This window comes from Cyprinodon tularosa, unplaced genomic scaffold, assembly GCF_016077235.1.
Source record: "Cyprinodon tularosa strain WSP-4 unplaced genomic scaffold, ASM1607723v1 ctg72, whole genome shotgun sequence".
NCBI classification, from domain to species: domain Eukaryota; kingdom Metazoa; phylum Chordata; class Actinopteri; order Cyprinodontiformes; family Cyprinodontidae; genus Cyprinodon; species Cyprinodon tularosa.
This window is the reverse complement of record NW_024039474.1, coordinates 1,037,840-1,064,915: the sequence shown is the minus strand read 5'-3', so window position 1 is coordinate 1,064,915 and position 27,076 is coordinate 1,037,840. Positions and strand designations below refer to the sequence as shown.

At 38.1% G+C, this 27,076-nt stretch overlaps 1 protein-coding gene across 7 annotated transcripts in view; it reads left to right on the top strand.

Annotated features, from left to right (window-relative positions):
* si:dkey-237h12.3 (teneurin-3) overlaps positions 1-27,076 on the top strand; it is a 221,607-nt gene that overhangs the window by 59,478 nt on the left and 135,053 nt on the right. The window lies entirely within an intron of this gene.

The window sequence follows — 27,076 nt, the reverse complement described above, 5'->3', positions numbered from 1 at the left end:
GGGGGGGGGGGGGTTCCATTTGTGCTTTTGCGCCTCTCTTGTTGGAGTGACTGGAATTCATTCAGTAATGACCATCTTTTCCTCATGTACAGTCAATAGGCAAAAAAAAAGGCTGGGGCCCTTGTTCCTCAGTTGTTTACTGCGGACATTTACTGGCATCATTATCCAAACGGTGATACCAGTGGGTGGCTGTAAGAGCTTGAGGTGAAATAAGCCATTTAGCCACTTTATGATAGCCTCCCCAGACCTTACTGTTCTCACATCCAGGGTCAAAGCTGAGCAGGCTTCTAATCTCCCTCAGTCTCACAGCTGTCATTACTGAGCCACTTGATCAATCGAGGCCTCTGAAAGTGGCAAAGTTTGAGGCTTTTTAGATCAGAGATGATAACAATAATGCCTGTATGGGTAATTGTCCCTCTTTGCAGGTTTCATTTAGGTCTAATTCTGTTGACATTTAATATGAGATCTGATAAGAATGTAGCTCAGATGGCATCATTGTTGGAAAATGATCGAAACAGAAGCTATATTTGAGTTGAACTAGGCTGTTCTGCTTCTAGTTAAACTCGCTGTGCTGTAAACTAATCTCAAACAATGTGAAATTAATCTGCTTTGCAATTCTAAAATGACAAAATTGTAAATGATTTAAGAGTCATTGGTGTGCATCTATATCTGCTGTCAGACAACTAATCTTCTCCTACAGCTGCCTTCAACAACATGTTACATTAAACATCACAATTTCACTCAAGTGAGTTAGAAAAAGCAGCTAAAAAGCAGGGAAAGAGCAAAAAACAAATTATTTTCTGCTGCCTTAATGAAAGACAAAAGTGTTAAAAATAGAAACAGATTATGACAGTTTAGAATCATGATTATTGTGTCCAAATGACTGCAGTCACACTCATAAATATGATCAATTCAGTTCATTTGTTTTGTATAGCTCCAATTCACAACAAATGTCATCTCAAGGCACTTGAGACAGAAACAGTTCAACCAAATCATAAAGCCAGATTGGTTTAAAATTTTCTATTTAGGTAAAACCAGCTGATCGAGTCATTTAATCTTCAGCAATCCCTCACATCGAGCATGCTTGTGGCGACAGTGAAGAAGAAAACTCCCTTTTAAAAGGAACAAACCTCAGCATAACCAGGCTCAGTGTGAGAAACCATCACAGGAGGCCGACTGGGGTTCAACACTTGCTTAAAATGTGTTAAAAATTGCAACAGTAAGGTTAGGGTTGTCATGATTTTATCTAGAGCTCTGACCCACATGCAGTAGACCAAACAGAGAGACCAGGGAAAAGTTTAACAGGTTTTACTTTGATGCTGCTCTGAACACTGTTGAACCGGAACTGGAAAGTAAAGGGGAAGATACTGCGGTTAGTTCAGGCTCAGTGGGAAATTAGTGTCTTTGACTTGAAGAGGAGGAATCAGGTTGCAGACTCACGTTTCCAGAAGAAGGTGTCTCTGATTGAATCCAGTCGGTGTGGGGTGTTCCAGTGAATGTCTTGTTCGTTGGAGGGTGGACAGGGTTTACCTAGATTGCGATTGATCCTTGGTGAACGGAGAAGCTGACTACCACTTAGTTTTCCTGTGGTACTTGAACGGGTTATTGTGGAGATGAATCCCCTGCTCATTGAGAATCCCCAAACAATCCTTGGGGGAAAAAGTTGATCCAAACCACAAACTTGAATCCTCAGCTCAGTTTGGTGCTCAGAGAATCCTTCAGGGGAGAGAAGGTCCGAAACATCCAGTTCGCAGGATGAATTCCTGCCGAGAGGCAAAGACAAAAAAACAGCAAGATTAAAACTCAGGGAAACAAAAACTCAGTTTGACTCAGCAAAACTCAGCTTGGCTAGAGTACTCAAAACTGGCAAACACTCTGGCGTCGAGGTAGTGGCAGTCAGCAGCTTAAGAGTGCTCCGTTAATGAGGTAACATCCGCAGGTGTGTGAGGAGGCCTACCAGAACCAGGCGCCGCCTGGTGGAGGAGGGAAGACAAACACAAAACACACAGACTGGATTCCTAACAAGGTTAGCTTATTATATTGTGGTTTGTTGTGGGTTAACACTCTCCCACAGACTGCTGGAGACTCTTGGTCCCTGAGCAAAAAGACCCTTAACCGCACACTGCTCTTGCACAATGGCACTCCAGTGCTTCCCAAGGAGTTAAATTTGTTGCTCTGTACTTGTGACAGTGTAATAACAATAAAACACTAAAACGCTGGGGGAAAAAAACATGCGTTGCAGAATTTGGTCACCTGTACAAGCGTCTGACATCATAGGTGGCTTTAGACATTTAATGCAACTCACTTAGACATATTCCTCTTTAGCAGGTAATCCTTGGCAGTCCTGGCTCTAGGCATTTCAAAGTCAGTATCTTGAAAACTGAAACTGATAAGGCTTCTGCCCACTGTGCTATGCAAGCCTCTTTCAACCATCAGTGAGGTGGGTGAGGACTTCACATCAAAAGATCTGCCCACTCTTCAAGCTCCAGTAAGTCTAAGCTAGACTGAGCCAGACATTTCCTGCTCAGTCCCACACTTATCCCTTTGCTTCTGGGTCTCAGCACCAACCACTTTGGTGGCATTTTTCAGATTTTGTCTGGGTACATAGGTATACTACAACAGAGGATGAGTTAGATTTAATAATGTAATTACGCTAAGTTTGGAATGCATAATATTTTCATTAAAGCTTTTATTGTGAAGGATAGCAGGACATTTATGCTAATCTGTGGCACTGGGGCTGTAAAACAAATGTTAATTTGACCACTTCTCATTTTTGTGTTTGTATGCGTCCTATCTGCATTTTCAGGACTTTTTGAATTTGTTGAGTATTCATAGATCTGCAGGTCAGTTGCATCCCTCAACCACCATCATACACAGACCTGTGTCTTCATTTCTGATTATATAAGGAAACAGTTAAACTCACTAAAGGCAACTTATTTAGTGTTATTACTCATCACAAATTACTTTTTGTTTAAAATGCATTGAACAAAGTGGACATTTTCCAAAACCCATTTAGCCTTTTAGAACCGTTTTTGAAAATACAGTCACATTTAACACTTGTTGCTTTTTGGTGGTTATAATATGATCCATTTCACTGTTTATTGTGGCTGCTAGTGTCTGCAGTTAAACTCTCAATGTGAAAGGCAATAAAAAAATAGAATTATCTAGTCAGCAGTTTTTTTTTAGTAGCACTGGGGTTGTAAAATAATAAAACGTGCATCTGTTATGATTGAAACTTGCTTCATTTTTGTTTATAGGTTAATAAGATTCCTTTATACCTTTGTAAAAAACACCTCATAATCATCTTGCTGAAATGACTCTCCCATCATGATGCTCTGGTTAATTTGCCTTCTTTACATGCAAAATCTTTGCCTGATAGAGTTTAGAATTCCCCTTTGTTTTTGCTGTATGTAGTAAAATGTTCCTCTTACTTGTTTTCTTCTGACCCATACCTGTGTTTCACACTGTACAGTTACCCAGGGTACACTACACTGTGACCGTTTTTTTGGGGTGTATTTTTTCTAACAGGAGTAAAGAAGTAGCAAAATAGTAAAGATGTTGATTATAAAAAGAGGGCATAGATTTGTATTGCCTACAGTATAGTATACAGTATAGATTTGTACAGGAGAGTCAAGTTACAGTAAATGCATAATGTTATGCATTAAGCAGCCTCTTCTAGGAATAATAGAATACCTACAATAAATGTGTGTGTTTCCCATAAGGCAGGATCTCAGGCTGGCATTTGGCTGATGAAACTGACTAACTGCACTTTAATATGACATCTGCTTGCAATAGGAAGTGTCAGAAAAAAAACCCTCAGCCCCTCCTTTTACCCGCCTTCACTTCTTCCATAATCAGAGGCAGCGGACGGGAAAAGGAAAAGAAGCAGAGAGTAGCTTTTTATTCCTTAATAATAGGCCACTTAGGAGGATAGTATACCCAGAATAATCAGTTCTGACTCCTCTTTCTGCTACCAGATGAAAAAATTTCAAGAAAAGTTCAAACATACTATCTAATATAAGATCCCTTTAATAAAAACTCACCTCTTTCCCCAATTATTTCTCCTTTCACCTATTTCACATACCCGCATCTTCCCTTATCTGCCTCGTCTCTTTGATATCATCCATCATTGAAAGCTCATAGGTGCCCTTTGCAGTACTGTACCTCTTAGGTTAGCTCTTGATGCCTTTTGAAATCACTGGCTTATCCAAGCTTTGATGTTCCCTTCAAATGGGTACTAAGTAAAACTTTGAAGTTGCGACCTAGATGTGGCCAAGAATGTTGAATAACAGCGATAACTCAGCACTTCACAGGTTTTTTTTTTTTTTGCAAGCAGACAGTGCCGCACATCCCTGACACTCCGTATGATTCAAAAAGCAGGTTCTAGGAAGGAAATCACCATTACAGTATTTGTTTTTAAAAGTGAAGGAGAGAGAAGGAGTGCTCCGTCTGTCTTTGTTCTATTTCTGGGAATGGCTGCCAGAGGATTACTGCAAGTGGCAGAGTATTCATTATTTAGATGGAAGTAGCGGAGTTGGGGAAGGGCTGGTTTCATAAACCACTTGGCGGTGACATGTGTGCTGCTATACTAGAAGTAAAGAGTGAAAAAAAGTTTCACCTCCAAAATTTATCCCCCATAGCAAAGGCACTTGTAGCAAGTCTCTGGCAGAGACTGCTGAGACATTCGACACTAAGTAAAACTGATGGAGCAAACTCAGATTGATGGAGTTAATGGATGAAATCGTTATGAGTTCCCCTGGATCTCTCCCTATATGGCTCTGAACGTCGTGAAGCATTCATCCCGCTGGTTCATGGTGCATGTAAGATGTGGTATTATAGTTTTAAATGCAGCATCCTTCATGCTTGTTATTACATTGAAAATGACCGAGTTCGATATCCGCATCCAGAAATCTTTGTTAAGCCTGACTGATTGTGAAAAAGTGGCAGTTTTGTCTCCGTGTCTGGCTCTGAATTCTTTTCAAAAAAGATGACTGGAGATATAGGCTTTGACATTTCAAAATAGCCTGAGAGGAAAAATGTGAATTTCAGATGAAATGGCTGAAATGGTTGTTTTCCGAAGAGAAAAAAAGCCGCCGGCATGGTGGGTCACCAACAAGGCTTTTTCTCCGGGGTTAAACATTAGCATGTTTATCCTGACAGTTCTGATCCCGGCCATGGAGAGGGTCCTGCCGCGGTGATTAATGCACTGTCATGCCACCACGGCAGAGGATGTCTCTCGGCAGTCTCCATCCCTTTTCCCGTACCCATCCCTGATATTTTACTAATGTGACTCGACAATAAAGAGATTGATAGTGATCATTATGCTGCTCTCAAAGAGTAATGTCGCTTCCCAGCATGATCCAGCCAGCTCCTAATTCAATGACTGCTGCGGGTCGAGTCTGAGCAGCGGAGGTACATACTTTTACTGTACATGAAACTCACTTCTACTGCATATGTGACATTTCAAAAGCAGCATCTTGTGCTGCCGTAGACTCCCAAAGCCCTGTACATTTAAACAACAAAGCACCCCCCCCTTCCTCCCATAGGTTGACTCTTTGTGTTGAACTCGACACTGACTGAGTTATCACCTTAAACAAGAGAATCAACCACAGCGTTTTGCAGACTATATCGCCAATTTCCTAGTTCTGGTTCTACAAATAAAACTGTGAGGGTCATTCATTTGCTTTCCTCGCTCTCAGTCTTTACAGCTAGGTTGATTTGTTTATCTGTATGTGTTTAGCCCCTGGCCCCAATCTGCTACATGAGAAAAAGGTTTAGCATTTAAATTGGCTGATCCGCTGCACGTTTGCTAAACCTGTTTTTTAAGCATTACACTGATGAAAAGCAGACGCTAATCCCAGAGGGTGTGCGACCTTATCTGCCTAAACACCTGACAATGAGATTCTATTGTCACTCTGAGAACAGAAAAAGGATCTGTGTGACCATGTCTTGTTGCACTGACCGCTCCAGCGTAGCACGCCGTGGCTGCAGGTATGAATTAGAGCATGACGTTTTCAGAACACAAGCTGCTGTTTTTCATCGCTTAGCATCGGGGCAGGAGGGAATTTTCAAAGTCTTTCTAATGCCATGCTGCTCAGAAAGTTGCTCTGCACTGCTGGTTTGCCTGCTAGACATGCACTACAGTAACTTCTAGGTATCAGTGACCAGACCTGGATGAGAAGACTTTGTTAGCTTTTCAGCTTTCAGAGGTAATCCCAGAATCTCTTGTATGCATTTCTCCTCTACTTATGTTCACGCTATCTGATCCTGTTGTGCCGTACAACCCATTTTATATTTATCCAGACAAGACATTTAGTCAATATTGTTGCTCATGAATATGTAGACAAAGGTGGCCTTCACCAGAATGTGGCAGATGTGATTTCTAACTAAATCATAGGGATTACATTATTGACAGTGCCTTGAATAAACATCAGGATGAGGTCAGAAATCATTGTCTTCCATTACTTGCACAGCATCTGGAGCACATTTAAGTTTTTAAAGAAGCAGATCACATCTTACATGTATTCTCTTATCATTCCTTGTGATGAATTTAATTTGAGTTTTGTCGTTGGCCAGAATTTTTCTGGTTTGTGAGACTGGTTGTGCTTTAAGATCACTGCGGGTCCTTTTTTTCTCTCAATTTAACCATCATTCAGACATAGATTGGACTCCCTGCTATGATCTAGTTTCATGTTTAGCTACAGAAATTCAGCAAGGCATGATAAACTACACTATCAGAACACAGAGAGAAAAACATGTTCAAATAGTGACAGTTGATTGTGCATTATGGATGAAACAGAAAAGTGTGACTCCACACGCTCGTGCCAGCCATGGGCTTTCAGTTAGATTAATAAGCCTTTGTTCAGTTCATTGTGGTCAATACTCATCTGAGGCAGGAAACTTAACCAGCTGCTGCCTTTTATAAACTGACAACTTACGGTTTTCTGAAGCCATATGCTCTCTCCGCCGCTCTTTCTCTCAAATATCATTTCTCAGTTTCTATTGTCAGCCTCATCTTGGCTTTTGTAATCCTTATTCTGATGGATGTGTTCTAGTGTGAAATGACTCGTACGGGTGTGAACACGGGCCATCCTTTGCCTCCTACTGTTGCCATTTGGTGAGAGGGAGGGAAAGCGTTGAGACCATCAGAGGAGAAGGCAGAAAGCTCGAGTGTTGACGACGCTCCGATCTTATCTAATTGGAGGAAAGCAAACATGATTAAGCCCAATCTGAAGGACGATCAGTGTCTTCCACCACAGAGACGTGTCACGTTCTGCTGTGTGCGCAGCTGAAAGGCCGATCAGCACAGTCTAATGACAGCATCAAGCTGCTGTCTCAAAGGAAACCTGCAAAGACAAAGTTTGCCTTTTTAGTTTAACTGCTAAATAGACTCTTTGACATGAATTTAATAAGCATTCTCTTACGAAAATATGTCAAGGTTGGTTCAGCAGGAGTTATACTTGTAGGCTCATAATTTTATCCTCTTTTTTCTGATTTATTGAAACTTCATCTTAATACATTTCTAACGAATAAAGATAAATATGTGAGCAAGAACACAATTTTTCTGAGGCTTCAATTAAAAAGCAGAACATAATCTTATTGAGCACATGAGTTAGTTATAATTTCTCCCGTAATGTAGCAGTGATTTAATTATGTGGCTCCATGTTAACCTTTTAGTTGTTAATTTTCATTTTGCTGCTGACTGATAGCCCACACCAACCACTGCTGGTCCTTAATATGATTTAAAGCAAACATTTTAAGATTACTATAGATTCCCTATCACCTTAAGAAAGTATTTGTCAGAATTTCTGATAAATATTTCTGGAGTTTCTTTTGTCTTCCAAAATGCCTTGCCATAGATTGTTAATAGTAATTTATTTTTGGAGAAATCTATATTAGAAAATCTTTATTTTATTATTTCCTTTTCTAGTGGTTTATTCTCTATTTTGAGAAGGCAGTACATTATGCTTAAAGTAATTATAGACAGTTTTTTTGTTTTTCTTCTCACAAATTTGTGAAATTACAAAATTTAAATACAACCATGATGAAAAAACCATGACGTTATTTCCCATGAAGTACAGTTGAATTACAGAATGAAGTACAGAAGTAAAGTTTTACAGATAATCCTGCAGGAATGATGAATACCATTCAATAAAACACAATGTCTAATATTCAGTCTTGATTTAAAAGCCTGAGGTGAGCAATAATTAAGCTCTCCCGTGTTGAACACTTCCTCCCTTTCAGATGACTCATGACAGATTCACAACATGTTCCTAGCAGCACGGAACCAAACTCAGTGCGGTTCAGATGTAGAGGCGCGAGGGAGGCGCTAATTGATGCCTGCTGAGGCACGAAAAGCAAATTGTATAGTTTACAAGTACAACCACCAAACTGAAGACATGCATTGCCCTGTGTGTGAATGGAGAGTGCGCACAGAGAAACTTAATGGATGCTGTCAACACATCACTGCTACCTGCTTGCTACTATTCCTGTGGCCTCAGCATGTTAACAGCATTTGCGCCCACTCAGGCACATTAAAGTGCCACCACACTTGCATACATATTTGAATATGCAGAATTTTTTTATATTTAGCTGAAAAAAAAAATATTTATGCATTTTTTAAACAAGTACATGCCAATTCATTTATATTTAATCTACTAAATCAAATTTCAAGATCAAGTTGTAGGATTCAAATCCATTAAATGAGAGTGAATGTCTTCCTTCTATTAACTTGAATTATATATTCAGCTATTTATGCTGTGAGCCTGAGGAAAAAGATCTTTCATTCTGTTTTTTTTTTCTGGAGAAGTGCAACACAATAAGTGAGCATATAATAGCTCTGCGACGTGCACACTGAAATACTTTTTACAAGTCTAGCAAGTGAACTTTTGACCGTTTTGAAGTGAATTTCTAATATATAAGTCATTGAACTGTTAAAAAGAGTTATCAGTGTACCGTGCGCGTCTGAATGATGAAGCTGCTCTCCCTGCTCTGTTTCATTTTCATAAATTTTCAGGATATTTATAACGCTCTTTTAAAAACAGAGCAGCTTTATGATGCTTGCTCACAGCAAGATGTAAATAGGCCGAGAGATGAACTGCCATTCCTCACCCCTGCCAGTCTTCTTTTTTTTTTTCCCTCATGCAGCAGCTTTTGGAGAAAAAGACAATTTTTCCATTTAACATGATGGTGTCACAATGGAGGTGAGATTGAACCTTGAGAGAGGAAAGGGAAAGTGTTGTTCCCGGAGTGGAACATCCATAACTATAAAGCAAATTTCAGGCTACCAGCAGTTTCCATGAGGCTGGTAGCTCTACAAAAGTTATCATTTCTATTCTGCTACAGGCAGCGGTTTCCCACAGTGGTCGGCTATTTTAATAACTGTGTCTGCTCTCATTTAATTTTTTTACTGTTGTGAATTTAGCTGGCTCAATCAATAAAATCCTAAGTTTTCTGTTTCCATTTTATTTCTATATGAAAGTCTTAATTCTAATTATAACAGTTGAAGATAGGCTGCACTTAATAAACAGTGTAAACCTTTACCTATGGAGGTCGTTGTGGCGTGCAGTTAAGTTATCCTAAAAACTGTCCACAGATGGTGTTCATACACATTCTGAGGCTTCACTGCCAGGATCCCAGGAGAAAAGCAGTGGACTTCAGCTCTTGTCCCAGAATCATGTCTCATTTTCACTGACCTCAAACTTTAATCCTCCAGTCTGTCCTAATGTGTATGATGCTTTTAGGTTTGGAAAATTATTTTGTTGACATTCTAGAAAGTAGCCTCTAAAACTGGCTTTTGTCAGAGGTAACATTTAATTAGGGGTCTCTGGGTCCCACTGCAAGCAACACCGTAGTTTGCTTACTGATTGCACACATGATTCATTTCAAGAAAAAAGCTCAGAAAGACCCTTTTGCCTCTTTGGTTAAATCTGCTATCTTCTACACCATATTTTATTAAAGCAGCAGCTAATCTACAGCTAAGAGGATTCAATAAGCGCATTAGGAGAATCATCTCTGCGCTTGGATGCGCCCTGGACACATTGCAGATGGTGGGAGACAAATGAACTGTGGAAAAAATAACATCATGGAAGGACAATGATTCCCACCTCATTCATGAAGCTGATGCAAACCTTAAGATCTGTTTTGGTGACAGACAGCTAGACCCAGGTGCACAAAAAAATGATGTTGCACATGATGTGTTATGTGTGGTTGCCTGGTGCTTAGAGTATCTTAACCCCTTATTTGAATCCTAGAGCTTGCTTGTCTTGGTCCATGAGCAAGTCCCTTAGCTCCCAAAGCTCCCCAGGCGCTACGATGACAGCCCATTACACCCTAAGGGGATGGGTGAAATGCTGTTGGAAAAAAAGTTGTTACTATAAAAAAAGAAAGAGGCTTATTAAAATTATTATAGACTGGTCAGACTCTTAGTAATATCTTTTTTTTTAAGGGGAAATTCAACCGTTATTTTTCATGGAAAGAAATGTTGGGTTTGCACATTTTAAAGTGTCAGTTTCCATTTTCTTTTCTGGGGACAGAAACTAAAACATCCTGGGGTTAAATCATTTAGATCAATTAAAACATTATTAAAAAGTGCATTTATATCACTAACTCAACTCACAAAGTGAAACCCATTATATAGATTCATTATACACAGACTGATGCTTTGGGGACTTTAATTCTGTTAATTATGATTATTTTCTGCTTAAAGCTAATAAAAACGTAACATTAAAGATTAGAATATTACATAAGACTATAAAAGAACATTTTAATACTGAAACTATAGTTTAAAGAACATTATATTTCCTCTAAAAGGTCTTAATCAGGCAAACACGCCTTAGTTATTGCACATTGATGCTATGGAGCTGAAATCATAGTTTTTAAATTCTAACAAGGTTTTTTAAGTTGGGTTTGCTTGAAGTTTAAAGAGAAATTAGTGGAGTTTATACTCCTATCTAGTATTTTTAGAGTAAATATTTAACTGTTGCTTTCAGATTATAAAATGGTAACTTCCTCATAGATCTTATTTTTGTACCTAATAACTCTTAAAAAAGATATACTGCTACTTTTTAAAGCTAGCTATTTGTTATAACATTGTGACACTTAATGAATATAAAGTAGTGCTCAACAAGGCTGCAAATATGTGGGCTTGTGTGCAGAGGGATGGTCTGAGGCTGTGGTAAGACGGAGGTTGATAAATTACTGTTATCTGACTTGCTGTGGCAAAAAAAATAAATAAATAAATAAATAAAAACAACGTACTCCAAACATATGGATGGAGGATTGAATAAATCCGTTAGTGACCACATGTTTTGACGTCTGGTGTCGAGAGGCTTTTTTTGGCTGAGCGATTTGGCATGAAAAGCACTAAGAACTCTCCCCAGGCTCCCGCTTTTTACATCGGTAACATGCTTTGATACACGTCAACAATCTGCTCAAATCTTTGTGTGTTTATATGCTGGCTGGACTCTAATGATAAATTAGCAGCAGAGATATATATGGAAAAATGTGGTTTTGCTGAGCTTGACTGTATCATGCATTTTAATACCCTCAGCTACCCCTATTGAACAAATCTGGCTAAATTTCCAGCTACCTTAAAACACTGCAATTTTTCTGAACATCATGTTTTGTGTGTGTGTGAAGGGGGTGGGGGTAAATGTGTTCCTGTAAAGGCAGTCTCTGAAGAACCGGCAAAGGAGGTATGTATAAGCTGGATGGCTCCTTGACAACACCTTGGAGGTAAAAATCAATGTCTGCCAAACAAAGTGAAATGTTAGGCTGCAGCCAATACTTGACAGATGATGCTTAGGGTGGTATTTTCTAGGAAGAATGAAGACTGGAACGCAGGCAGCCTTGTCTGTTGTTGTCAGATAAAGTGGCATTTTGAAGGACAGTGCATCTGACTTCACTGGCCACTTTTGCTGTTGATTAGAATGGTGCAGAAGTGTTTGAGAGCCACTCTGAGATAGAGGGGTGATGAGGTTAAAAATTAAGAATGCCTGCACGGCAGATTAAGCTTTAAAGACCCGTTTTGCTAATGAATTGTGATGCTGGGCCACTGGAGGGGCATCACTTAAAACTGCAGTTGCACAAAAGCGCAGTCATGTTGATTAAAGTGGATCAGTTGTCATATCAGAACAGTGCCTGTATTTCAAACCGGAGCTAAAATTTTGTGATAAGTCACAAATTTCACAGCTCAGCTGCTTAGGATTTTAATAGTGTATGTCTAAAAAAATGTCTGTACTTTCCAGCTCAATGCCCACAGAGTTTTAGTCAGATCCCAATTTCCTCAGGGTGGAGCTGAGGCTGTGCAGCTGAATAGAAGCTTTGGAAGCAGCCTAGCTGTGGCACATTAGTCAGAAAGCACTGTGTGGCCACCTCATGCATGATCAGTCTTCAAGACTCCAACAGTGACCTCACCGCACAGCCGTGGGCCATATCACGTTGCTGATTGAGCATGCAGCAAGCCTCAGAGGGTACGCGGGTTACATCTTCTTCTCGCCGAGAGGAGCAGAGGGTGTTCTGACGGAAAATTCCAAAACATCACTAGTGCTCCAAGGCTTTTCTCAGTGGGCTTTGGAGTGTGTTTTCAATGTGCGCGTGCGTGGAGTGGAACATGTGCTTGCACACGTAAAGTTCATCACTCATGTCCCGTTGAGGTTATTGACATCTTCAGCATGAGCCGCCCCTCCACTCTAATGCACAAGTTGGTAAGCAGTATGAGGGAAAAACCAATGATTTGTCCCATTATTATTCTTGTCCCATGCTCTGCTCGGTGGCCAGGAGTAATGCAACAGTGGGATATCAATTCATAGCCTTAGCCCCAGGAAAGCTCTTTGGAAAGCAGAGGGATTTTCAGCCTGTGTGTTATAGCTCTAACTCTCAAGCCAGACGCTGCAAGGAATGTTGGTTTAAAGAATTATATCTGGACATGTTGGAAGGAGCCCATCATGGGGAGAGATAGCATGGATCAGCTTGCATTGTTTGCTCATTAAAGTTCATTAGATTAAGAGACTTAGATGACAGTGCATTAATAATTTAAGGCTGTACTAATGTCTGCTGTATAGAGAAGCATCGCATGTGGATAATTTCTTTGTTCTGGCATATTATTAGATTTACAGAATTTTTTTTTTTTTACCAAAGCCACAAAAGCTTTTTTTTTTCCTTTGTGAAGCTGCAGCATAAGGAAATGCAATTGAATGCAGTTTTGCTTTCATGTCAGCTGGCAATGCAGCTGATTAACTAGTTAAAGAAATGGACATGATTTAGCCTGTGATGGACTGGCGACCTTTCCAGGGTGTACCCTGCCTCTCGCACGCTGACGGCTGGAGATAGGCACAAGCACCCCTCACGACCCCACTCGGGACAAGCGTGTCAGATAATGGATGGATGGATGGATGGATGGATGGATGGATGGATGGACAGGATTTAGCTGTACCTCAACCCTAGAAAAACTCTTTCTAGATCCTAAACAGTAAAGGCTTTAATATTGCCCCTACCTTCAACACTTTGTTCAGATTTTATGGAATAAGAAACACAAAGACATGCACATGTTGGAAGTGGAGGGGAAATGAAGCTTGACTTTTGTTCTACTGTAAAACCAAAAGCATTGGTTTGTAAATGCTGCAGGAATTTTTATTAAATAGTTCAAATGTTTTTTTTTTTTTTTTCAGGATTTCCTTTTTTTTAGCTGCAGTCATATCCTCATCTCATCTCTGTAGCATTCCCCACAGCATGATGCAGCCATTGACATGCAATGATTTCTCCACCCTAGGCTGTGAATCTCTACAGCTCCTCCAGTACTGCTCCATCTTTGCTTCTTCTCTTGTTCAGTTTAAGACGGGTTTAGGTAGGTTCGCATTGTGCCATATTCTAGGCATTGGCTTGTTTGGATTTTTTCTCAGTGTATTTATATAGCTGGGGGTGCTTATGTATGCAAAAATGCTAAACATTTATTTGTAAATAATCAACAACAAAAAAAAAATGCTTACGCTCACCTATTTATCAGTATTTTGTCAAAATTAGTTTTCACCGTTTTACAGGAAAAATGATATCAACCTAACATGGATTCAGCTTCATTGATGACTTGATAAAATCTTGGATTTTCTCGCTGTTGTAAAGCAGTTTTATTACAAAAAAGGCACAACAGTATGTAATAAACTGGATAATGTATAACTCTGCTTGAGGTTTTTGCTCCATATAAAGATATCAAATTCTAGAGAATGTTGTGTTCTGTTGTCCTATTATGTTTTCTGAAAGATACACACAGCGTAAACCCTTCTCCTCCTCAAATTTTCTCACAATGGAGGTGAAAATTAGCCCTCTCTGCTAGTGGAGTGCATCCAGTTGAGAACAATATGCTAACAATTAATCAGGAAAAGATATGCTTTCCCCATTTTTAGATGGATAGTGCTTTCTTTGTCTGGCTTCCCCACAAAAACTGAGCGATTTGCACAGGAAATGCAATTACAGAAACCGTTGTAAAAGGCCGCCACTACAACCATAAGTGTTTTTGTTTTTTTTGTTTTTTGTGCTCAAACCATTTTCTCAAGTGATTGGGGAAGCGAGCTGTAAATGAATAGGGAGGCATATGAATAGTTCTCAGAATGCACGTCACATTTCCCCTCCAGATGATTTGGAGAACATGCCTTTTTTGTGCACTTACTGATGCAAGTCTGTTGCTGTGGTCGGGAAAGTGATTCAGAGGTGTGCAGAACTACATGGGGCACCTTTATTGTTGTTTCTGACCTTCTGAGAGCCACTGCGGTTGAAAATAAATTGCAAAGCTTCTGAATGTTTAAAAGCTTCTCTGCACCATCCAGGAATACCCTAACAAGGGTTTCAGGTTGGCCCCCATTAACCATTCACCATCACAGCTACTGGCTCTTACTGAAGCTGCTCTAAACATCCGCAGTCATGTAGATAGGGGAACGGATGCCTACTTTCAAGCCAGGTTTAGTTTAAACATGCAGCAGATTCACAACAAAGGGCTTGGCAGAAACATTTGTATAATCACATGTCTCGCGGTGTCCTCAAGTTTCCTTGTCGTCTGATGCATTGCAGCTTACTTAATCTTAATCTTCCTTCAAGATCAGAAAGGATGTTGCAGGAGAATATTGATTTTCATTGTGAGAGGTAGTGGCACGTCGCTGCTGATGTGGTTATTAAAAAAAGCACATTAAATATGTAAACAAACTGTCAGGGTAGGAGTTTTTTTCCGGAAAATGAATGATGCAACAGGGACTGAAAAGTGAGATTGCAAATTGGAAAGGTTCATCAGTTTTCTAATGTACTGAGAAATAGCAATGATGCAAATGTGGAACGCTTTTAAAGCTGCTTCAGTCTGTATTTTTCTCATATGAAGTTCCATAAGTGGCTTAGGTTAACACAGTTGCTTCTGGTGAATTACCTCAATAAATCAATGAATCATTTTATAAATTTATTTTCCTTTATGGGTCTGTTTTTCATAATTGTTTTTTTCCAATTACCCCTTTTTCAGACATCAAACCTCGGTTTATGCCGAAAGTAAGTTTAGAATTACTTCAAAACAAAAGTCTTTCGTCTGTCAAGGCAAAAAAGTCCCGAGCCCTTAACATCATCAGTGACCCCTCACACCCCCACCATGGACAGTTCTCCCCGCTGCCCTCTGGAAAGAGGCCTTGCGGCATCTGATGCAGATCCAGCAGGTTCTGTAACAGCCTTTTCCCCGCTCTAAATCAAGTCACAAATCAAGACTTTGTATGACACTGATAACACCAAGATCACTGCTGCACTACGAAATTGAAATGTTCATTTCACTGCTAAGCTGCTGCTCATTACTATCTGAAAGCGGTACAAAACCAAATTTCCATTTGTATAAACTATGTGTATACAAAATTACAATAAAAGCTGTTTAAGTCTAAGTCAAAAAGTTCTATGCTTCATAGTTGTCTAAGCCAGACAAACGGATTGGTAACCTTGATAAAGATGATAAGATAATTAAAGTGAACTAATCGTTTACCCTGGAATTCTCCTGCTGAACGATTTTAGAAAAATCCAACATTTGATTCGAGCATATGTTTTCAGCATGATGCAATATATATACATATACTTTATTAAAACAGATGTTGTGCAACCTTTAGCCACTAGGGGCGCTAGATGTGTAACTTCTAGGTATAAGCAACTTGTAACACTTTCCTGTCAACATTCCAGGCTGTTGCATGATTAAACACTCTCTCTTCTTGTTTTGGAATCTAACAGCAGACCACTTTGGATCACCAGAGTAAATCCTACAGTAACTCAGAGAAGCAAACATATCTCTGATCAGGAAAATGTTATATCTGTTTTTATAACAACTTTATGAGACCCCAAGATCCACTGTGTCACATGACTCCTTCCCTGATGAATCCAACTCAAGTTACACAGGCAAGTCCTTGCAAATGGAAGACCGGTAGCAATTAGGGTTGTCAAAAGTATCGATACTCAAAAAAGTATTGATACTGAAACGTTGTATTGGGATACAATACTCGTTTTTAAAAGTATCGATACAGTGCTACCACCAGTGGCACCTAAGCAGTCATTCGTCTAAAGTGCAGAATAGACGACAATGCACTTTCAGAATACTGTGTGATTGAATAATTCTGTGCACTTTTCAGTTTCAGACTTTTTTTTGTAAGAGGTGCAGCTGCTGAGAATTATTTTTGTTTCTTAACCAGTTTGGCTAGCGTCATTGTTGTGTGCACATCATAGCCAAGGAAGGAACACTTAATTTTAATTTTGTAAGTTTTTTATCAAGCTTGCTTAATATTGTGCACAGCATACAACCTCAAAATATTGTTCTTATTGTTTATTGTATTTATTTATTGTACTTTATTTATTAATGAAAATATTTCTGTAGAATTTTAGAGTCTTTGTTTTTGTCCTTGTGGTATCGAAAATGGTATCGAGTATCGAATATTTTCCTTAGTATAGGTATCGAGTTAAAAAGTTTAGTATCTTGACAACCCTAGTAGCAATACACACCAGGTGCTTAATATTGACCTGAAAAAAACATTTAATACATCTCAAGTTAAGACACTATTTAGATATAAGGTTAAGCAGTTTTCCTTTACTTATTGTTTCCATAGTTACTAGTATATTTCCAAATACGGTTCTATTGTCAGCAGGGAAAAAAATGTCCTGTATGTGCTATAAAATTTCACTTAGTTCAATAGTCAAGAAAAACTGTATTTGACAATTCCTTTGTGCATGATATTAATTTAAATGTATCAATGATTTTATTCAAAGTTCAACTACCTGAAATTGTTTTATTTGTCCAACATACATGTTTTCAGTTAGTCTTACTAAGGTCTAACAATTTCCACATGATTATATTTGTGATAGTATGAATGGCATTGGTATTTTTTTTCTTTTCTCCCAAATTATCAGTAGCAATGGAGTTGCCATCTTTTTTTTTATAGAGACCACAAGGCCCCTGTTTTTGTGACAGCTGTCTAACTGTGACTTATTTACTTTGTTTTTTGGCAAGAAATGTAAACCTTTGTCCTATTCCTGTGATCTTCAAAATAAATCTATCAGGTCATTTTTAACCCCTGCAAATTCCCAGATTGCTAATTAAAGGTTCAGAAAAATCTTTTCCACTAAACGAGTAAGGGAAGAAAAATGTAATTAATTAGAAAAAGGCTCCAGGGACATTCTTTTAGCAGGATGGTGCCATAAGTTATTCTGTTTAGAAAAATAGGAAAGAAACATCTCCACTAAAGTTATTGTTGTTTTGATTTTTTACCCAATAAGTAAATGTACTAAAATTAAGACAGTATTATTCTTGATCATTTTTATATTTTCAAAAAAACATTATCCTGCTAAAATAAAAGAGGATTTTAGGCTTTCTACATATCTATTATCAGGGGACCAAACATTTTGTCCACATGTTATATTCTTATGTAGATATCCAGCAGTTATTGACAAAACTCTTAAGGGGGTATACCACCTACAGGATGCTTACATTTCAACACTTAATCCATCCTTGTTTAAAGCAGGGTACTTGTGCTGGATAGTGGATGGGTTTGGTATCTTTCTTCATCTGCCATTGTGCAAGAGGCATGTACACCCTGGACAGGTCACCAGTCTGCACAAGACAGCACAGAGAGAAGAATTTAAACTGCGCAAACCTTTACAAGGACAATTTGGAGAGATCCTTTAAAGTGGCATGCATATCCTCAGACTGCAGGAAGAATTCACAGTTTTTGAAGAGAACCGAGGCATGCAATGTTGGGGGAATATTCTTCTTTATGCTGCACTGAAGAAATAATGTTGAGGCTTTGGTTTTGGCTTTGGTTACATAACTCTTCATCAAACAGTACCTATAAGCTTTAGAAAAAAATTAGTTCTGATGGACTTTAGAAACAAGCTGCACCGAAGCTAGAAACCGTTTCACTTTATAAAGGTGCGAGAGAGACCTCTCGGAAAAAACAAAGAAGGCAAAGCTGTCCAAACATGAATAAATAGAAGTAAGTGTTTTGTCAGCAGACTAATTGTCAAAGCAGCTTTAGAGGAGGGGTGTAATTGCTATGTAATCGGAGAGCTGACAGAGAGAACGGCTAAGCAGTTATCATTTGTATGTTGATCTGCCATCTGTAGCAGTGACTGGAGGAGGCTGAGGTTTCGGGGGGGGGGGGGGGGGGGGGGGGGGGGGGGGGGGGGGTGGGTAAACAGCGACATGGAGCTGCTTAGTTTTACAGTGCATCTTCAAAGGTTCCTGCTTTTCAGATATTGATACAAGCTGCACAATTTAAATTCAGAGCAACCTAGTTTGTGCAGATGAGTGTACATCTCTGTAGGACCAATGGGAAGAAAAAATGTCTGTTCTTATATAATTTTATATATTGCAATGATTATGTAACATTTGAAACATTGGTTACATCCTGGTTCCTCTCCTCAGAAACAGCTTAAAAGAAATATCTGTCTTTGATCTGATAGAGAGTCAGAGGAAGAGTGGGCTTGGCTTTGAGTATGGAGAGGATTTTTCTCAAGCTGAAGGAAGATAGAATTCAAACGTTTCTCCCAAAAGCCCAGATCCCTGAAATTTCCAGCCCTCTTTGCTGGAAAATAAACCCCAAACTCACCTTGAGCAAGTGTCTTTTTTTTTTTGTTTTTTTCCTCTTGTCTGATGGTCCAAAAATCCATTGGGTATGGCCTCCACCTATACCTTCCGGACTGCTTAGTAAGAAACTTCTGCCTATTACTGCTGAATATTAAGGTCGACTGCTGCAGGAAATATCTCGGCAGACCTGGAAACTAAATCCAGAAATCTTTGAGAATCCATTTTTAGCATTTGGCATGTACATTCAATGTGTTTTTTTTTTAAATGGGACCCTCCGTATTCCATGTTTTCTTGCTTTCTTGTTTCTTTAATTTATACTGTGTTATAAAAACACTACAGACCTGCAACAAAAACAAAACTATTATAATTTAATCAAAAGATATTTCATAAGTTTATCGTTAGAAGCTTTTAGAAAGATTAAGCAGAGTGTCGTTTCATTACAATTGCTTTATAATTTAATTTAAGGTATGAAACGATGACTTATTTCATGATGCTGTGGAATCTTAAGTAAGTTTGCCTAGTATTATTTTAGTATTAATTTGGAAAAGCAAAGAATGTACTGCGACTGTAGTATAGGAAGACATAAACTAATAGATAAGGAAAATAATTTTCATTTTCATTCATTCCAAGTTTCATTTATTTGTTTTTAATAATAATAGTCAGGATCTTGATTTTGCAGAAAAACGGGCATTACATAATCAAAGCTCTAATTGCAATTTAAAGTTCTATTGAAATGTCTACTGAATAATCAGAAAATGATTTAAAAATCAGTAGATATGTGGGCCCGAGCATTATTATAATATATAGAAGTCAGATAAAGTCAACTTTAGCGAAGAGTTTTAAGTCATGTTTAATAACCAGACTTAACCTGACATAATCTTGTCTTGAAACCCTGGTGAATGGAGCATTTTTTTTAAATAATATTGATATATGTTTAATAACCATTATATATTTAATATAGTACATATTTAGTATAAATTTAATATAGTACATATTAGAATATATATATATATAAAATTGAAATATATACATCAAATCTAAACACACGTTGCTGAAGTACCCTCATTATTTTTAATCTAGATTTCTAAGCAGGAAGGTGCTGAAACATTTTGGGGATAATTTAGGTTTTCCCTGTAAAATGTAAATACTAGGAGCAGTAATTGAAAATCTCTGGCATCTCCAAGTTATGTGATCTGTTTTGATAGAATTCTTCTGATCCACACATACAGCAATTTTCCTATTGGTGAAGGGCAATCTAGCCAAAGCAAATGCCCTTTCAATTCCATTAGCAGTTGCATCAGTCTCTTAATGGAGAGTAAAATGGCACAAGGCCTTTTTGCAGTATTTACACAATGAATATGAAAAGACTTTCACTAAGCATGCCAAGCTTTAGTGAGTGCAAAACGGCTTTTAATTGTGTCCTGACTCCGTGTTGGAACGTTATGCACAGCCTTCAAGGCTTGTCGATTTTATAATCAAAAAAGGATATTTTCAAAATGACCATTATTGTGGAAACTTAATTTTCCCTCAAGAAATAACAGCAACAAAAACAGCAAAGAATGCTATTATATAGAGCAATTGAAGCAGCTTCAAAATGGCAACAGCCCCTGAAATAATGTAAAATGGCCTTAATTCAATATCTTGACCAATGTACAGACAAGAAATTGTATTTAATAACAACTAGAAATATTTGGCTTATAATAAAGTACATTTTTCATTAACACCTGCGTCACAAATCTGTCTAAAGATCTCATATATCTAAAGAGTCGTAAAACAAAGTTACTTTCTAGATTCAGTTAATGAAAAGATTTCAGAAGCTCCGTAAAGCAACAGCTTTGATAAGTAGGGAAAGCATCATTAAGTCGCGAATGGGTCTGTCATTCCCGTCTTGGCATGGAGTATTAATCACCAAAGTCCCTTTTAGAGCATGTAGCTGATGGAGATGATGACAAGCTGACGTTGAGGAATTATGCAGAGGAGGCATCCGTCTTGATCTGATTTCAAAGCAAAGCTCAATAAACCTCACAGCTGTTTCATCTGCCTTCCCAGTTTGCACATTAAAGGCCAGCCTAATTCTTTCAGTCTTGATGGAAGACAATGCCAAGCTTTCGTAAAAGCCTCATTTTTTGCGCGTCTATTTTCTAAAAAGGAAAGTCAAACATAATGTATGCTTGCCAGTGGGTAATGTAAATTAAAGTGGCAAAAGCCCATATTTATCATGGCTTACCCCAGTGGCTTTCAGACATCCAACTCTTCTAGAGAAGTACACAGAGAATGAGCACTGCTAGTGCCACATTTTCCCTTTGAGTTACCTGGAATCACATTGAGCTTCTCACTTACAGGTTTTCATCATAGCGGGACCCTGTGCTGAGTATAAAACTGTTTGTCAGAAATTGGATTCAAACCTACACCTTAAATTGGAGACCAGAAACCATGGTGCCTGACATCACTCAGACAGCCTGACACCTACTGTGTGCAGGGAATTGGAGTGCATGAAAGAAATACATGGTGTTAAGACCGGTACCTTTAATCGAAATTTGTCCACCATATACGTAAAAGGCCTGAATTCAGTAGATGAGCATTAAAGGGCAAAATGTAGATATGCAATTTAAATCTTGACTGTGATATTCAACTAAAAACACATGAGACATACATTTAGAAAAAAATTATATAATCCTTAAAGTAATGATAACAATCGAGTAGTGAACTCTACAAGGAGTAACGTTTCATATTTAAAAGCTTAAAAGGGCAACATTTACAGCTTGGTTTACATTTTAAACCTGAATCTGTGATATGCACAAGAGTAAAATTTGTGTTTGTGCATTTAAGACAAAAAAGAGCCATCTTTTTATCTTAGCTTATGTTTTTTCATATCAGTGGGTATATGTATAATACAAATGAAAATGTAGAATTTGTTAAATAGCTCTTAATTGAAACAGAAACGGCAGTTATGACAACTAATACTGAATTAATTGCATACATAATCAGATCTATAATTGTATCTATACTATTTAACAGTTTTTTGTTTTCATGTGTTTGCCATCTTCTGGTTGTACCTCAAACTTTAAATTTAGATGTCTTTACTTAGTCTTTGTGTGTATTCTGAGGGACCATGGCTGAATGGGTGGGTTGAAGTCAACCCTGTTCCTCTGAGAAACCAAGCAAGACAGTCCGACCCACAGTTGATTCCTTTTTATACATATGAGCTCCTTCTATAATTTTAGCATGGGAAAGTATGACCAGTCTGTCTGCAGATTTACTACAGCAAAAAAGAAAAAAAACAAAAAAAAAAAAACAGGGAAGACAGTTGATTGGCACATTGTGCAGTTTTTAAGTTATAGTTCTGCCTTCTTTGGATCCTTGATGGCAGAATGATTTCTAGAAAAACTAACAGCTGAGTTGAATATTTTCAGTTAGAAACATTGAGCTGGCCAACTATTGTGTATTATTCCTGTTAAACTGCATTAAAATAAAGTAGACTTCAGAATACTTATGGCCACAATAAGCATGGACTTATTTTTTAACTACTATTTTGCTATATTTTTTTTTCTTAGTATTGATTTGGTAAACGTTTGTACTGTTAGTGTTTGCACTGCGATAACGTCATAAAAAAGAAGTTTTCTGCCCCTCTTCAGATGTGGGGGGGATCCCTTATTGTTTATATATATTTCAATATTTCTGATTTACGTTTGCCTTTTCTTAAAGTGCATTTTTAAGACCTTCCCTAATACCAAGTGGGGTTGTATACAGCAGTCCCTTTAGCAATAATTATTTCTCAGCTCTTATGGATGCTATATACCTGTTTGGCTTGACATTTTAAAAGATATATTTTCATATTAAACACTGTTGGCTGTTGGAAAATGTGGATATTAAAAACATCTTCCAGCTGGAGTTCACTTTTGCAACTTTTTTTGATCATTGATCACAATCTGACATTATTTAAAACAGTCAACTTGCAAAAAAACTGAAAGCAGAGAGAAATGAGATAGAAGCAAATCATATGGGAATTAACATACAAATGCAGGAATTTATATTTATTTTTCATTATTTTGTATCCCTATAGTTCATGAAATGACTGAGAAATAAACTGAGGTAATATAAACAATTGGCTACATGATTACGACATGGAAGTAGGATGGGATAAAATGGGAAGGGTTGAATAAAGATTTGAAATAAAAGATTGGCAGTTGGGGCAAATTGAACCAGAGCTGATCAGAATCATCAATGGAGATTAGATTTTGCTGTGTTGTTGCTGTGTTGTGTGCCTGTGCATAAAGCACTTTACAATAGTTCACATTCCATAGTATTATAGTAAGATTAAACGCTCTGATTTACTGCATGTCATATCCTGCTCTTTGGGAGGTTTATTGGGTGTTTGGAACATTTTGTTCTGTGTCCTCAACAACTAAACAGCTAATTTCAGGGAACAGTTCGAGAATGTTAACATCTCGGTTCATCATAAATTGTTTTGCAGTAAAAGCCTTCACGCACTGTTCCCATCAAACATAATGCACCTGTGATGTAAACTGGCTCTATGTTTTTGTTATGCGTTGAGACTTGGCTGCACTGCTTTTTCAGGGGCCACATAAATGAGGGCAATCAGGATACTAAGATCGATATGTAAACACTGAGATGAATGGATACAAATTTGTTCAATATCTGTCATGTATCTTTATTTGTAATGGCTTATGGTAAGATGGGCTGCTTTTGATGGAGTTTTTATTGAATTTGTTGGTGTAAAAAAAAATACCAGGGTTTAGTAATAAAAAGAATTTTAATTGAATTTTGAGTGGGATGAGCACATTCTTCTTATAAAGACACTCTCAGGATGTCAACACCCACGTTCACCTTAATTGTCTTGAATTTCTTTACCAAACGGTAGAACACGGTTTAAATTTTCTTTTCCTCTCACTCACTGTGATATGAAGAATGTTCAGCTGGAAAGTGAAGCTGAGCCCATTGGTTCTGCAGGCTCCTGCGGAGCCATAAGGCCTGGAGGTAAAGTAAAACCAGCCAGAGTTGGTAGATAACTCACTTTTCCATCAGCCTACTAAGCATTTTTTTCTAATGGGGTCCCAGTCTCACCCAGGAGCTGAGTGGATGTCTTGTATTCGTTATCACCAAGTCATGGCACTCTTCTATTTTTCAAATACCAGCACTGTAACTGATCTCTGGTAATTCATGCTTAATTTAGATATCAGAAGTGACTTTGAACGTGGTGGCGTGGGGTGCTAAAGGGATCATGTTTGATTGGGTTTGATAAAACTCTAATCACAGTTCACAAAAAGGAGGGGAAAATAACAACCTTCATTTGCTTCTGATGATTTTGCTTTTATGGAATTTATGGCCCCATGCTGCTACTGTGTAATTGCAGTCAGGACGTAATTAATCTTTGATTGGCCTTCTGCACCAGAGCTGTGGATTCTTGTAACTCTGTTTCTGTCAAGGAGTCTATTCATGCATGAGCCTGCAAGGAAGGGGACAAAAAAGAACCTGTAAATATATGCAGTGGCATGCAAAATTAGTTTTAACTACTGGACCCTTCACATTGTCAGTATATTTTATTGGGATTTTATTATCTAGAACCAAACAAAGCATCTAAAATGTATAGAGTTTTTTCTTTATAACTCTAAAAATTCCAAATTCCCCATTGAAATTAAGAGGTCTCCTGTTTGATAAATGTAATCTTCTTGTAAATATTTATAATCCAGACTACTTGGTCTTTGAAGGCCTCAGAGGGCTGGGAAAGAAAATTCTTAAAAAAACAAAAACATCTTAAGGGTAGGCCTTTATTTTACCCTCCCAAAAAAATCTTCCTTTTTTGAGAACAAACTTCTCACTCACCTGTAATTATGATGTCATTTGCTGTTTTGTGTGATGGTGTCGTTTGCCAAACTGCAACCTGAGAGTAACGCTGCAGCTACAGAAACTCCTGGGAGCCAAAAATGCACTGCTATATATATATAAAAAAAAAAGATTTATTTATTTATTATTTTTTTTAACTCCCGCAACAACAAAAATGTAATTCATTCATTGAATCATTTTTGCCCAGTCCTACTCTATGGTCAAGGAACACATCAGACAGTTGAGGGAGAACATTGTAAAGTGTTTTAAATCAGGGTTAAAATTATTAATCAACATCCTGACTATTATTATTTTAGTTTCAAGAATATATAATACACCATGAAACCAAGAACTACTATGTATATATAATGATAAGCGGTGCAAGAACAGTATTATTATTTTTATTGCCTATACAACATATGGTATTTGTAATCGTACTCAGCTACAGCCAAAACTGCACGACAAAACCACAGGCTTAAAAAGTTCACAGCTTGGAATATCTGATGCTGTACGTCCAGAAACTACACATCAGAGTAAGAGAAATGGTGCTGGTCAGGATCGCCTATCCGGAAGTAAAATCGAGGAAGAAAAATGTTGTTTGCACGTGTGCAGTGTGCAAGGTTGAGGTAAAACGGCTAATAGACACGCGTAGTTCTGCTTCAACAGCACAATACGCGCATGATCACCTCACAAGGGCCAACTGAATTTCAAACATCTTGGATTTCCATCCAAACTTATGATTCCTGATCATGGGGGGGTGGTGGGAAGCTAGTGGCCCGTTGTTATCCCTTGTATACATGACACAGGGTGAAGCTGAAAATCAAGCCGATCCCCCCAAAAATTCTTGCACAGCAGAAAAATGGACCCAAAAACAGCTAAATATGGTACAGTGTCTGCCCAACCTAACAGGCCAACTACTAATGAGAAGCACATTTCCCTTTGTGGAGGAATTGTTGAAATAAAGTCATTTTATCTCAAATTTAGCCAAAATGAAAAATTTTTGGCCGGCATTAATGAAACTGTGTGCAAAAGAAAACATTGTTTATCGCTTTGAGGATGCCACCACATGGTGAAACGTGTTGGTGGCGGCATCAAGCTGTGAGGATACTTTTCTTCACTAGAGGAGTGTAAGCTAATCAGATTGGTCAACTTTTGTTTCTACTTGAATAAATTTGCTTTAAAGTTTGTTGATCATTTAAAATCGAATAAAAAAATCTGAATTCTAACTTTATTAAATGAGAAACCAGTTCAAGAGGCTTGGATACTTAAAATTTCACTGTGTGAAAAAAACATTTCATTGGAATATTATACTGTCAGGCTTCCGTGTACTCCTCGAAACTTAATTATTTTTTTTATTTCAAAATAATTTCTACTGCACTATTTCCCATGCTACATGTTTTTATGTGATCCTATATTAAACATTAGAGGGTAGTCCATATTGGTTCTAATTGGTTGCCTGGACAGAAGCCTGAAGGTTTTTCCCTCTAAGCAGTGAAAATGATTGCCTTGCTCCAAAATGCATTCATGTTTCCTCCTAGCTGTGTGCTACCAAAAGGCTCATTTGCCTCCACTGAACAGCTCGTTTCATGCACAGAAGGGCACTCTGAAAAGCAGAGGCACTCACACAAGGACACAAACTGCAAGGCTATTAAAGGATTCGATTCAAAACAATGGCTTGTGTCATTTTAGTGTGCTGCTCAGTGCAGCTGGCAGCACAGTGACCACTCTGGTCTTTGCACACATACACTCACATACTGTAGACACACACCTGCGAAAGCAAAGGTTAAATCATGCGTTGACCTTCGGTGTACATATTTGCTGTAAATCTAAACTCCTTTAGGGTTTGTAAAAATTCAGGCTGTCGATGCAAAAACAACAGAAGCTCCCTAAAAGAAACAGCTTCTGGCTTTTTCAATATTCTCTAAGCCTCCGTAAGGCAGGAAAGATGATACCCATTTGGGACTCATTGGAGCAAATCAGAATTGTCAGCACTGTGGGTTTTTACCTTTTAAACAGGAAAGATGGATAGATAATCACCACATGCCATTCTGGGGGCCAATTACACAGCTTTGTGTGAAATTGGAAAACCTGTTCTTTCAGAGCCCTAATGGATGTTCTGGTCATTAGTTATTTGAGAGTCTTCTCTGGCTGTAA